This window comes from Prionailurus viverrinus, chromosome A3 (genome assembly GCF_022837055.1).
Source record: "Prionailurus viverrinus isolate Anna chromosome A3, UM_Priviv_1.0, whole genome shotgun sequence".
NCBI lineage: Eukaryota > Metazoa > Chordata > Mammalia > Carnivora > Felidae > Prionailurus > Prionailurus viverrinus.
In genome coordinates, this window is record NC_062563.1 from 117,846,761 (window position 1) to 117,859,818 (window position 13,058).

The window sequence follows — 13,058 nt, forward strand, 5'->3', positions numbered from 1 at the left end:
CCAGTTGTATTTTGTGGAATAAATATGAATACAAAAAAAATTCCAGTAAAAGTAGTTTGGGAAACATAAACTCAACTAATGTTGAACTAGTTTCTTAACTAGATGATGTCTCAGGACCTTTAGTAGGTTCTATGTATTGTAATGCTCTAATAAGGGGTAGAGGATGAAGTGGTTTCCAAATACATATGACCATAGACCCCTATGAAGCAATTTCTATATCTGTGTGACATAGAAGACCTGTTTGTTCATGAAATATGTCTTAGGACCAGAGTTTTGAGGAACACATGTTACAAATCAATGTTCCGATCTCTCTCAAAGTTTGCAGGGCAACTAGCCCAGAACTTGAGCCCAAGTGAATAACAAATTTGTAATTCAAATTTTTATAATCATATTTTACCTCTTGGGACCATCAAGAACAAATCAGATCTCAAGAAAGTTGTTCAGATGAGTCAAGGTGTGTATCTCCCTCACCAGCTGGTACCAGGACACCGTTACTTCCCTCCTGAAAAGTCATCAGAAGCAGAAGAGAAGGAAAAGCGCTTCAGAGAAAAAAATACCCCAGAGAAGATATAAAAGAGAGACAGAACATGTCTTCCTACCATCACACAGTCGATTGAGGATCTCCCTGACAACCACCACCACCAATCTTCTCTCTAAAAATTATCAACTACCACAAATGCAAGCTTTTCTGAGTAATTTCGGCCCCCTCCACACTACAACCGACAAACACTTCCCCAAACCACCCACCCATTACCTGAGGCGCCAGGCTTCAAGGGCATTTTCAAAGGCGAGAAGTCCCAGGCCCAGTTCTATAGTTTCCAGACCTGCTGGTCTCCAGCAGCCTCGAGTAGTCAGCCAGGACTCCCCGGGGGGAGAGAGAGACAAGCAGGAGGAGACACCCACATCCTCTCCAAAGAGACTAACCAGGCCTGATGGTCTCTGGGTACCCGGCTCTGATGAGTATGGAAAGAAAAGACTCTTGTTCCTCACTGTTCCTCTGGGTGACAGTTACCATGGATATGAATCAATTTTGGGTGCTTGTCAGTTGCCAATTGAAAATAAAGAGCAAACTCACCCTGAACCACAGTCATGTAGGGACACATAGGCAGACAGCCTAACGCCAGCCCGGGTCTGCTGATGGAGTGGACGCCAGCTGTGAGCTCACGGTAGGTCCTAACGTGGCACTCACGTGAGCACATGGGGCCCTCACAGTACACACGCTCTCACAGAGAAGCAGTGTGACGTAGATGGATGCTAACTCCCTCTACCCCTTATTAATACGCAGGAAACCAGAATTCTAAAGGACACCCTCCAGGAATACCCAAATATCTGAAAACAAGCCCATGGGGGCAGGCCTGGTAATGGGGCATTTAATAATCAGAGCCACCCTTAGTTGCCAGTCTAAGCACTTCATAGACACTAGCTCATTTATCCCCACAACAATCCTTGGGGGTACATACTCTAACTACCTCCACTTTGCAGATGAAGAAACTGAGGCACAGCGCATCATCCAGACAGCAGCGGTAGAGCCAGGATCAAAAACCAACTTATCTAGTTTCCTAGCAGTTCTCCTGTACTGTCAGGACATCGGGGACCCAGCTTGTCCTGGTGGCCTTGTGCAGATCAGTAAATGTCTCTGTACTCCATTTTCTCATCTCTAAAACAGGAATAAAAATATTTTCCCTGCTTACGTCCTAGCACTGTTATAAGAATCATGTCAAAGCTAATCCAAATTTAGGGAAGAGAAAAAGAAAGGAAATTAACATTCACTAATCACCTACTATGTGTCAGAGAAGTTACATTGGTTCTTAACATAATGGCTTGTCTCTAATTCTGCAAAAGAGACAAGGAAAACCATGTGTCAAAGACCTCATAGTCAGGAAGCCCAAGAGTCTGAATGCAAAAGGGGTCTATCTGGTTCCAAAACTTTTGTTTTTTGTGTTTTCCATTGGTTTGTTTTTGAAAAATGTTTTTAAATTTTGTTAATGTTTATTCTTGACAGAGCACATGCCAACATGGGAGGGAGACACAGAATCCAAAGCAGGCTCCAGACGCTGAACTGTCAGCACAGAGCCCGATGCGGGGCTCAAACTCATGAACCATGAGATCATGACCTGAGCTGAAGTTGGACACTCAACTGTCCAGGCACCCCTGGTTTTTGTATACCAACATGGTTACAAAAAGAACCCCCTAGCATTAATAACCCAAGTGCCTTTAGGACTCTAGTCTTCTAGAATCCTCATTTGCCCCGCCAGTGTGAGCATGTCCTGCCTCACTGGACACAGAAAGGCTGTGGCCTCCAACTTCTGCAGGTGGGAAAGGTGGCCACCCTAGCCCAAGACCCCCTGCCTCTGAGTCATCTGTAGCACTCACTACTGTGCCCCACATCCTGCCAGGCAAGTCCAGACCCAACATACCTTTCAATGGGGCGAAAACCAGAACTGAAGGTGGCATGGCAAGTCTCAGCCCCTAGAGGTAGCACGCAGTGCAATGCAAACCTTGCAGAACTCCTAAAGCCCAGCCAGAATCTTCCTGAAACCTCTCCGTGCACAAAGTAGCCTGACGCTTCACCATAAAACACAGATGGACATTTGTCATTGTTGCTGCAAACAGAAATGGCACATCCTCCCGGCGACACCAAAGGGCAAATAGCCTGCATTTCTCTCTTGCTGGTGTTATCAGAGCCCGCACGACGGCGGAGAGATGGCCTCCCCTTGCCAGAGGCAGGGTGAGCCTGCTTGGGGGACCCTCTGAAATACCATGACCACGGCAGAAGCAATGACTCTCTAAGGATCCTGTGAGTGACAGGGGAGTGCTTCCCCAGAAACACATCCTTGGGATGTGTGTAGGTTGGAGGAGGAGGGCAAATGTATAAAGAATGAAGATGGCCTCATCTCCTCCAAAGAGACACACTGAGAAAGAGGGCAGACCTGGTGGGGTGGGGCGTGGGGGAGACAGCGTGAGAGAGGACAAACAGAGCCAAAAAGAGAACATCTACGACAGCACAGCACGTCTCTGAATATAGAAGCCAAGGTGGTCACATGGAGAATTTGCAGTGTTATGGGGGGAAAGCAACAATTTAAGCTGTTTAAAAAGAGAGGCCTTAACTGGAAAATAGATGAAGACGGGGGAATGAACACACTTCCGGTTGGGAGCAGTGGTTTTGTACTTGATGTTCTGCTGGCTCTGTGGTCTTCAGCTAGTTTTGTAACATCTCTGAGGCTTTTTACTGAACCTTCGTGTGCTGCTGGCCACTGGATACACTAGAAACCTTATTTTAATGCATCTTTACAGCCACCTTTCGGAGATGTTACGTACTTTGATTTTGTGGATGAGGACGCTGGTACTCAGGGAAGGTAAGGGCTTGCCAAAGCTCACAGAGGAAGTGCTGGGGTCTGGACCCTCAGCACTCTGCTCCAAAGCTTTTGCCATACTCAATTTCTTCATAGGAAAAGGCACACCAGGCCTGGCCCCCTCTGATAGGGCCCATGCAGGCCCTAAGATAAGACAAGAGTTACAGAGCTTTAATGTGTACAATTTTTAAGCAGAGTGGCCTATTTGGGTTTTATTCTTTCTTAACTTTAAAAGATCCAAACCAATAAACAGTCCAGACTTGAACAAATTTCTTGAACTCTGACAATCCATAAAAAAATATTCTCTGTCTTTGCCCCCTCAAACAATACATTTGAGGACAAGCTCCTTGCGGGGGGGCCTAAGAATACAATGTCAAACCCACTGCTTCTCTTTCTCTTATAAAGGTTTTACATTTACAAACTTGCAGACTTTAAGAAACAAAAAACAAATATGATTTTCTTGTACACATGAAAGTTCTCAAGTCCAGAGTCTTGCAAATGTCTCTGAAATGCAGTAGGCTCTCCTGAGAAACTCATGAGCTGTCATAACACAGAGGAAAAATGGGCACCATTTCTCCTGTGTTCTTGGGGAGTAGGCAGCTGTTATAAACCATTGTCCTGGTGGGGATAGTATGGTCTTATTTTTATATTTATAGATACATATGCTCATAGAAAAGTCTGGAAGGATATATGCTAAAACATTATTTCTGCTTACTTCATGATGGAGGGATTATGGATGATTTTTACTTCAATTGGTATTTCAAGGTTTTCCACTATGAACGTAGATTATTTATATGCATTTTTAAATTACTGTAATAAAGACTATGTAGCCACATAAAAAAGATCAATAATCAAAAGTTAAATGAGACGTCTCCTTCTGACATGATGGAATAACATAGACCGGATTTACCCTCCCACGATAGACAATTAGAAAAACAGACAAAATATATGAAACCATTATTTTCAGACACTGGACAACAGGCAGCACTAGCGATTCCTGAGGGAAAGGAAACGGATGTAGTGAGGCCTGAAGGAATCTGCTTGGAGGCACATTCCAGACCACAGAGCAGGGAAGGGGACCCCCAATCCGGCTGTGTTGAGGAGACAGAGAGGGGGGTTCAGAGGAGCTGATGCAGCTGGAAGTCACAAGACAGAGTTCTGGTGGAGAAGGAGGTGGGTGGAAAAATGGCTCCAAACAACTCTGCCTAGGTGTGCCCTTGAGTCTTTACGAATACCAAGATGCTTGTGTGTAAAGTGAAATTCCAGGAGGTCAGACAAAGAGCTACCAAGAAACAGTGAGCAGAGGAGTTCCCAGAACTCACACAGCATTTAACCAGCATTCCGACTAACCAGAACGGAGAGTCCTTGTTGATAACTCAGGGCATTCACTAGGGACCCATAGGGTCTTGCATATTGTGATGCATGTGGAAACCTGGAGCCATCAGTAAAGTAATAAAACAAAGAAGTAGAGCGAATAAGACAATGGTGAAGACAAAGTGGAATTATTTTGAGAGAGAGGGTGTGAGCAGGGGAGTGGCAGAAGGAGAGACAGAAGAGGACAGAGAGAATCTTAGGCAGCCTCCATGCCCAGCACTGAGCCCAAAGTGGGTCTCGATCTCACAACCCACCATGAGACATGACCTGAGCCTAAATCAAGAGACTTGTTTAACCAACTGAGCCACCCAGGTGCCACTAAAGTGGAATTTTTAAAACTATTTATCCAAAAGTCATGAAAAGAAGGGGAAGGGGTACCCTGGGTGGCTTAGTCGGTTAAGCATTGGACTTTGGCTCAGGTCATGATCTCGTGGTTCATAGGTTCAAGCCCCACATCAGGCTCTGCACTGACAGCTCTGAGCCTGGAACCTACCTTAGATTCTGTGTCTCCCTCTCTCTCTCTGCCCCTCCCCCACTTGTGTGCTTGTTCTCTCTCTTCCTTTCTCTCTCTCTCTCTCTCTCTCAAAAATAAATAAATGTTAAAAAAAAAAAAAGAAGCCTCCAAGTGTTTATTTAAACAAAAGAAGAAGACAGAGGGAACAAAGACCAGAAGAGACAAATAGAAAACTAATAGCAAGATGGTACATTTAATCCCAATCATTCTGATAAATACAGTAAATGAACATGGTCTAAACATTCAAGGAAGAAAGAGTCAGACTGGGAAGAAACAAAACCCAACTATATGCTGCTTACAAGACATCACTTTAAAATTTAAAACACAGGGGCACCTGGGTGGCTCAGTCGGTTAAACATCCAATGATGCTCAGAGCCTGGAGCCTGCTTCGGATTCTGTGTCTCCCTCTCTCTCTGCCCCTCCCCCACTCGTACTCTGTCTCTCTCTCAAAAATAAATAAACATTAAAAAAATTAAAATAAATAAATTAAATAAAATTTTAAACACAGGCAAAAAGTAAAAGGATGGAAAGAGATTTAATATATTGTGCAAACAATACACATAAGGGAAGTGGCAATGCTGCATTAATATCAGACAATGCTGACATTAGAACAAGAGCTTCCACCAGGTATAAAGAGGGACATTCCACAATGACAAAGAGGCCAATTCATCAAGAAGACACAACGATCCTAAATGTGGACGTGCCCAATAATGAAGCTTAATATACGGAACCAAAAACTGGCAGAACAAACAGACAAACTCATATTTACCGTTGAATACTTCAGTAGACCTCTTTCAATAATGGATAGGAGGGGCGCCTGGGTGGCGCAGTCGGTTAAGCGTCCGACTTCAGCCAGGTCACGATCTCACGGTCCGTGAGTTCGAGCCCCGCGTCGGGCTCTGGGCTGATGGCTCAGAGCCTGGAGCCTGTTTCTGATTCTGTGTCTCCCTCTCTCTCTGCCCCTCCCCCGTTCATGCTCTGTCTCTCTCTGTCCCAAAAATAAATAAACGTTGAAAAAAAAAATTAAAAAAAAAAAATAATAATAATGGATAGGATAAGTAGACACAAAAAGTAGAAAACCTGAACAACACCATCAAACAACTTAACTTAATTGATATTTATAGAACATTCTACTGAACAATAGCAAACACCCATTCTTTTCGAGTGCAAGAGAAACATTCACTGAGGTAGATTATGTACTGGGCCATAAAACAAGCCTCAGTAAGTGTAAAGAATTAAGTCATACAGAGGATATTCTCTTACCATAACAGAATTAAATTAGAAAGTAATAATAGAGAGATCCTCAGGAAATCCCCAAATATTTGGAAATGAAAAATCACACTTCTAAATAATCCATGAGTCGCAGGAGAACTCACAAGAGAAAAGAGAAATTAGAGAATGTTTTGTGCTGAATGAAAATGAAAATACAGCCTGTCAAAATTTGTGGGTTGTAGCAAAGGGAAAACTTAGCTTTAAATGCTAAAACCAGAGGGGCACATGGGTGGCTCAGTCGGTTAAGCATCTGACTTCAGCTCAGATCATGATCTCACACTTCGATCTCATAAAATTCAGTTCGAGCCCTGTGTCGGGCTCTGTGCTGACAGCTCAGAACCTGGAGCCTGCTTCAGATTCTGTGTCTCCCTCTCTCTCTGCTCCTCCCCCACTTGCACTCTCTCTCTCAAAATAAACGTTAAGAAACAAAAGATTTGTTGAAACCCATTCACCTATATACTTAAAATGTATGCTACTGATTGTAAATTATACCTCAATAAAGCTTGTTTTTAAACCAGCATCACTAATAGTGGGACAATGTATCATTATCTCACCTCCTGAGGTGTTACAATATGAAGTATACAGTGTCATCTTTGAAGTCTTATTGAAACCATTAAACCTAAATCTAATTAAGCCTTAAGATCCGTGCTGCTCCGTACCATAGCCACTAGCCACATGCAGCTATTTCAATGTATATTCATGAATGAAAATTAAATAAAATTTAAAATTCAGTTATGCAGCCATGCTGTCTACATTCTAAGTGCTCAGTGACCACACGTAGCTGTTGACTACCATATTGGACGTCTCAGAGAACATTTCCATCATCACAGAAAATATTCTATTGGATAGTACTGAGTTGTAACATCCAGATTACAGAAAATACAGAAAATACAGAGGATAGAATAAGTTGTATCCTCGACAGGGAAACAACCAAATCCAGCATGTGGCTCACTCTATAAGACAACTGTCATGGTCTCTTCAATGTGTTAATGTCATAGAAAAAAAACTAAGGAAGGAAAATGGGAGATACTGTTTTAGAGCAAAAGTAGCAAAAGAAGACTTAAGCAGATCCAGTGAGTGAAACGTGACTAGATCCTGGCTTGAAAAATGACAGCTATAAAAAATAAAATACATCTGGGGGACAGTTGGAAAAAATCGAATATGAACTGGACAAATGGGAATTACTATTTTATCTTTTTAGCATAATATTGGCACTGTGATTATGTTGGAGGTCACAATTTTCAGGAACTTCACAATGAAGTATTTAGAAGTAAAGTTTGGTGACATCTCCAATGCACTTTCTAAAAGATCAGCAAAAATAAACATGCACACAAATATAGATGAAGCAAAATGAAGTATTAGCAGTGGATTAATGTAAGTGGTATGCATACAGTTAATTACACTATTCTTCCAACTTTTCTGTATATTTGAAATTTTTATAAGTTGGGAAAAGAAGTGGAAAAAAATTCTACGTCCCTCCCATTATTGCCATAGCATAGAATCATGGTCTCCATGGACCAGGCTTTACAGGGGAAACTGATGCAATTGATGTATGGTATGTGTGACCTTTCTCTGATTTTGGCTTTATTATTATTACTTCACTTTTGAAGGAAATGCAGAAAGGGGAACATCCAATCAAGCTTCCTGTGCTGGGCGACTCACAGACGGCTGCTTCTCCTGTCGGCTGGGCATTTTGTCAGGTAGGTGCTTGGCCTCCAGTGGGGAAGGGGGCTGGTGCTGGCAGTGGGTCCGGGAAGGGTGCAGACAGGCCAGCGGCCCACTCTGTCCAAATGGGCCAACCACCTGAAGACTCAACCTCCTCTAAATAGGGGTTCACTTCTGGGTCCTTCTCATAATGCGTGTTGCTGGGCTTGAGACACCCAGGTTCTGTTTTAGGACCTGGACACCAGAAAACAGAACTGGGAGCACCTCATGGTTTCTCTGGGGCAACCACAGAAAGTAGGGTGTGCAGAAGGCACAGCCCCACAGAGAGGTCAGAACTAGCAGCTTTTCCTCAAGACTCCCGAAAGCAGAAATTTGCACAAAGCAAGGATGGCACCTAGTGGTTGTTTTATATGGATGCTGTCCTTCCAGCCTGAGAAAGTAACCAGGGCAACCTGGGGAGGATGGGAGAAAATTCAACGCCCTGAGAAAACTCAAGCAAGGGCAGAAAGCAACACACGTGTGCACTCTAAACTAGACACTGAATGTCCAGTGAGGGTGAGAGGACCATCTGGGACTACCTGAGAAAATGTTGCCATAGGCTCTCCCCATTCATCAAAACTCATTTTGGTTTCTTGAAACTAGACAGTCTCCCACACTTCACTGATCAAGGATCTCAGTTCTAAGGTGTTCATGTTATGTTTCTAGAACGCACCTCTTAAGCATCTATCTTGCTCCTCACTTTTGTTCTTCGACATTCTGATCTCTGGTTGGGAGTAGATTGGTCTCCCCTTTCTCATGGCTTCCACGGCACCTGTCTTGTAAAAATAAATGACATTTACTTCATTCTACCTTGTTTTCTAAGTACTTGTTCAACTGTATCTCCCCACTCATCACCACCCCTAAATTGTAAGTGCCATAAGTCACAATCCCAGGGACATTCCAACGCTGTGTGTCAAATGCAATCAACTGTGTGCAAAGCACTGAGCACCCAGCTGTGAAACAAGAAAGGCAGAAAAAACCCTTCTCGATGAAAAGATTCCCACCTATGCAGAACCCCAGTGCCTCCCCTATCCTACTGGAGTCCTAAACAAACACACAAAATCATTCAGTCATGAGGTAAGAGCCTGAGGAATATGATGTGCCAGAACAGGCGAATTATTTACTTTGCCCAAACTGGAATGTTCAGCCACACACACTCCTAAACTACAATTAGATCATTTCTTCCAATGCGATTACCCCAACCTGCAGAGGTAGTAGCAAGAGCCACCATTTCCCAATTAAAAAAAAATCATCATCATATGATATTCCTATCCAACGGGAAAACTAAATTTTAATGTTATAACATTCCATGATGGAATCAATTCTTTTACTCTATTGCTCTACCCCAAGCCAGGCCAACTGGTCCTGAGGCAGTTTTAAGGAATGAGGAAGTTCTGTCTTACAAACTTGGAAAGTCTTCCAACATGCGCCAGGTAATAAAAAGTGAGTTCTAGTTGCAGAATGCTACATACAGTATACCATTTACGTGAGAAACGGAGAAATGACTTATTTTCTAAGAGCACATGTATGTAGGCAAAGAAAGGCATAGGAAAAGCTTCAGAAGAACCCAGCCTCTAAAATAACCATGCTCACCTCTGTGTGTGACCATCGTGAGTGGTGAGGAAGGGGATCCGAGGTGGGGGGCAGATTTAGTTCAGCCTTATACATAATGTTTTCATCCTTTCTGACAAGAATGTATTTCTGTATTACTTGTCTAAGATTTATTTTTTCAATGAAGTACCTGGAGTGATCAGATTCAGAGGCAAAAGGGACAACAGTGGTTGCCAGGGGCTATGGTGAAGGGGAGAGGAGTTAGGGTTCAGAGGGTAAAGAGTGTCAATTTGAGAGGATGAAAAGGTTCTGGAGATGGGTGGTGGTGATGGGCGCACAACATGAATGTACTTACTAATGCCACTGAACTGGTTAAAATGGTAAGTTTTATATTATGTATATTTTACCACAACTTAAACATTTTTTAATTTGTTAATGCTTTAACTCTCTGTGAGGTATACAACAGCTCAGTTCACAATGAACCTGACTTTGGGCAGGAGACTGCCCCCTTCACTACCGTGATGTGACATGCCCAGGCCTGGGTGATTGATGTGGTGATACCTGAACCAAAACGAAGCCACTCTCTCCCAGGAACCGGCAATTTGGACTGGCTCAAGCTCCCAGGGGAAAACAGGTAACACACTTTGATGGTGTTTGAAGAATTTCATAAAGGGGCTACTTGCAAAGGTGTGGGCAGAGTTAGGGGAAATTGGCCGGAGAGGGTGAGGCATTGAGAAAGATAGGCAAGAAAGCAAAGTGAACTTCAAACTGCAGCCACAGAAGAGCAAAGGGAGGATTGTTCCTGGACTCTAGCCAGAGCTAAGTCCCTGCCACCCCGGGCCAGCTGGCTAGCCGGAGAGCTAGCCCAGGCCAATAAACAAGACCCTCCTGTCCTCCCACCCCTGCCAGTCCCGCCCATTGGCTGATCCCAACCAGCTGCCAGCCCAGAAGCTGGGCTGATGCAGTTTATAAAACCCAGCCTCCTAGCCATGGAGCAGATGGAGAAAGCGGGACAGTGGATCTGGAGACGCAGAGAATATCCAGCTCTCCTGAGAGTCAGCAGTGGCTGGATTATAACATCATAAACTTGGGGACAGAGGCGACAGAGGGCAGAAGATAAGGGACTGCTCGGAGCCGTTGCCGGTTCTTCCCCCTCCTACCTGTAATCCCTTCCTGAGGGCCAGCTGGTTCTGCCTGTGCACTGAGATTCTCTGAAGTTGTAATACGTTTGTTTTGCTTAAGCTGCCTCCAGTCAAGTTTTTTTCTTACAACCAAAGAATATTTACTTAACAATATGGAAGAATGAAAAAGTATTTAGGGAATATTTATAGGTATAGAGATACCAACAACAAAAATGAATTAATTGCAAAGCAACACTGGTTCACACCAATGTAGCAGTGATACAAAGGAGAGAAGAGTGAATAGAATGGTTGGCAATGAACCAGACCTGCCATATGAGCATACGTCTACACGCCAGAAAAAGTCTTAGTCTGCTCAGGCCGCTGGACAAATACCACAGACTGGGAGCCTTAGACAGCAAACATTTCTCTCTCACAGTTCTGAAGTCTGGGAAGCCCAAGATCAAGGTGCCGGCAGATCTGGTGCCTGGTGAGAACCTGCTTCCTGGTTGGTTGGTGGATGGCCATCCTCTCGTTGGACGCTCACATGGAGAGAGCAGAGACAGGAAGTAAGCTCTCTCGGGTTTTCTATATAAAGGCAAGAACCCCACCATGAGAACTGCACTCTCCTGACTTGATCACCTCCCAAACGTTGAATCTCCAAATACCATCACATCGGGGATTAGGGGATCAACATACGAATTTGGGGAGGACACAAATTCAGTCCAGTGCTAACAGTATTCAACAGTGTGGAGAAAACTGGTGTGTGTGGAGGGAAAACTAAATTAGAGCCTCCCCCGTCTCACAGATACACGGAAAAGAATTCAAAATGGATTACAGCAGCAGCTTTCAAGTGTCTTACCCACAGAAACATGTTTTAGATTGCAACCTAACATATATATGCCCCTCTAAAACAATCACTCTCATCTACATGCAGTGTATTGATGTTTTATAGCAATTATTTTTTCTACTTGGAAAAATAGTGGTTGCAACCAACTTTATTTCACATGGATTGATAAATCACAACCAGTTATTAGAAAGGTAAATGTGGGGGGGACAGGGGAGATGAAGAAGACTAAAACAAAATACAAGGAGTATCTTCCTAGGGGAAAGGTTTTTTAAGCTTAAAAATAAGAAAACCATAAAGGAAAATAGTATCATACAAAAAATGAAAAGGCAAGTCGGGGGAAAATATCTGTGGCATGTTTGGCAAGGGATGAATATCTTTAATAAATAAAAAGTCTTTACAGATAAGTAAGACAATCCCTTTAAGCAAAGACAAGGACCTGAACTTGCAAGTCTAAAGAAAGAGTCTTAAAAAAAAAAAAAAAAAAAAAAATCAATACAACCTTTCTGGAAAAGGATTTAGCAAATTTCATGTCTGAAGAGAATATTCATGTATTTTATTAACTAACGCTATTCCTAAGAATACCTCATAAGGATACATTTAAAAAGAAATACAAAACGTGAGCAAAATGTTCACTGTAGCGTTACTTACAACAAATTTAAAGTAGAACATGATGGAATACTAAAAACCACAGATAGCATTATTTCAAAGGGTAATTAATAATATTAATGTGACAAAGAATAAAATGAACAAATGTTAGGATTCCAATTTCTTAAGAAAAATGTATGCGCACTCATGCAAAGAGAAAAAGATTTATTTATTTTTTATTTTTATTTTTTTTAAAGAGAAAAAGATTTAAAGGAGATACTCCAAATGGTATAAACGGTTATCTGTTAATATAATTTTATTTTCCTTCCTTATGCTTTTTGGTATTTTCCAAAGTTTACTCAATGGATGCCATTGTTTTTAAAACAATAGGGTTTAAAAATACATTAAAGAAAAGGGGGTGGGAAGGGTGCCTGGGTGACTCAGTCTGTTAAGTGACTCTTAATCTCAGCTCAGGTCATGATCTCATGGTTCCTGATCTCATGATCTCACTGTGCACTGACAGTGTAGAGCCTGCTTGGGATTCTCTCTCCCTCTGCCCCGCTCCCCTACTCGTGCGCTCGCGCTCTTTCTCTCAAAAAACAAACAAAAGGGGGGCGCCTGGGTGGCGCAGTCGGTTGAGCCTCCGACTTCAGCCAGGTCACGATCTCGCGGTCCGGGAGTTCGAGCTCCGCGTCGGGCTCTGGGCTGATGGCTCAGAGCCTGGAGCCTGTTTCCGA

The 13,058-nt window shown here is 43.0% G+C and overlaps 1 protein-coding gene across 5 annotated transcripts in view; it reads right to left on the reverse strand.

The window, feature by feature from the left end:
• Positions 1-11,468, reverse strand: part of TOGARAM2 (TOG array regulator of axonemal microtubules 2) — a 71,176-nt gene extending 59,708 nt beyond the window's left edge. For 4 of the 5 annotated variants that reach the window (XM_047854204.1, XM_047854203.1, XM_047854201.1 and 1 more), the window contains exon 1: positions 8,891-9,409. The gene's annotated coding sequence lies outside the window, so the exon portion shown is untranslated. Of the gene's footprint in view, positions 1-8,890; positions 9,410-11,215 lie in introns of those variants that run through there. The other variant, XM_047854202.1, reaches the window with a different exon arrangement.
• Positions 11,469-13,058: the final 1,590 nt, after the last annotated feature.